Below are 2149 nucleotides of genomic sequence, written 5' to 3' on the forward strand. Positions count from 1 at the left end.
GGTTGTCTTTGCATCCATCTGAGGTATCTTCCACCCCATCTGTGTTGATAGTGTCAATATAGATATGATCGAGGAGTACCTTGGAAGAAGAGTGAAGGTCTCATCATATTCAATCCCCTCTACCTGTGAAAAGCCATGGGATACACATATAGCCTTATTGATCCAGGCCCGGGTGTGATAAAGGACCCTTCCAAGACCTTTTAATTTCATGATGTGTTAAATTGCATTTTTAAAAAGCACATAAATGAATACATCTGCATGTTGTAAAGAAGAGGAACAAGACAATCATCAACAACATAAAAAAATAAGCTGTTGATAACGGAGTTCATCTAGGAGGGACTACGTCTCAGGGCCTCGGTGTCAAGATGGTGTAGGCCATTGCATTAAGTGTTGTCAATAGTGATGATGTACATAAGAGGTGATGTCACTATCATACAAGGAAAATGCCCTCATGTAGGAGTAGCTCCAAGAGATGTTCCATTACAGGAACTCTCATTCAAAAAAGGACTCCTATCAGTATGAAATAAACTCATGCATGATGATCACAAGCATCCTGCCAACATGGCATAAAAGGGATCTCAATGCAAACATGCATGGAAACACATGAGTATCCCATTAACATACAACAAAGGGATCTCAAAACACAACATGACGAATCATGACAACAAGTACATCCCACAAATGATTCCGCATCACATCAAGCAGGAATCATGAAAACAAGTAAGAAACAAGATCCCACATCAAACATCAAACAGGGATTTGTGTAGCACAATGCATAGCAAAATAAGTACATGAACATACTGCATATACCTCACATATAGGGACCATCTGAAGAAGTGGATGTCAAAATGCTGAAGTTGTTCGTGCCATCGATCTCACAACGTCAAATCTCATGGAAATGACTGCTCGCACATGAATGTTGACACTTGCATTCCACTTAGAAAAGTGGCCAAAAAATGAAATGAGAAACTACAAAATATGAACACACCATCAGATTTTTGGCATCGAATAGTGCAAAATCGACTATCAAATTTCTGAATTCTGAGAAAGTGAGAATTTGGGGCTCAAGGAATATTTTAGATTCCCCCTAGATTCCTCAAATATTCCCTCCTCCGGTGTTGGGTCCCTATAATACTAGTGATTACCCCATTGCTATTGTAGTTATACCCCTTATTTATATTGTTGTTCCCCTATTACCCACATATTGTTATTTCTGTGCCCCATAGAATCCCTCCATTATTATTTTTGTGGCTTTATATTATTATTGTTAGGTCGGTTGGATTATATTGTGACTCCTTAGACTCCTATATATAGAAAGGAGGTTTTGTCATTTGTATCATCCAAGAATTGTTCATTTATGTAATGTAAAGGAGGTTGCCCCCTCGAAGAGGTTGAATTCTAAGGCGTTGATCTATCTTTTTTATCTTTTCTTGAGCTGGTTTCATAACATTTGGTATCAGAGCTTTGGATTCTAGGGTTTCGCTGCTCCAAACAGGTCATAGTGGCATTTTCGCTATAACTTTTTTTTTTGCGACGTTTCATAAGTCTAAAAAAAAACCCATTTGAGAAGAAATCACGCTGAACCTTGGGTCCGAATTTCAGAGTTTTTCGCGCGATATTTTCGGAGATATGATCTGAGGAAGTTGGTCTTTTTGCAAACTCCTGAATTACACTCAAAACAGGTGACCTGGGGAAAATCGTCATAACTTTCTTTCTGAGCATCGGATTGAAATTTAGTAAGAAGTTACAGAAAGAGGACGGAATGTAGTTTTCTTTTATATATTTTTTAGAGTCAAAGGTTGAAACAATGACACGTGGCACGTCGTACAAGATCGCTCTACTGAACTAGTCTATAATCAAGTCACTGTGGGAGATTTTGCATAACTCTTCCTTGGAGAATCCAATTTGGGTCAGACTTGTGGCATTGGAAAGAGGACACAGAGGGCTACTACAAGTCACAAATTTAGAACTAGATAATCAGAAAGTACAGAGATACATCGGAGGCAATATCGAGCTCCTACAAAGTGAAAAAAGGTGTGTAGATTTTCTTTAATTTTTGCTTAAGCTTGGTTTGAAAATTTATTTTGAAGGAATTCAAAGGGCATATTAGAGAATTATTATCGGTAACTGATGCCCCGAGGAAAGAAAA

Source organism: Pinus tabuliformis, chromosome X, assembly GCF_031772625.1.
Source record: "Pinus tabuliformis cultivar Carrire ecotype Pingquan chromosome X, CPIR1, whole genome shotgun sequence".
NCBI lineage: Eukaryota > Viridiplantae > Streptophyta > Pinopsida > Pinales > Pinaceae > Pinus > Pinus tabuliformis.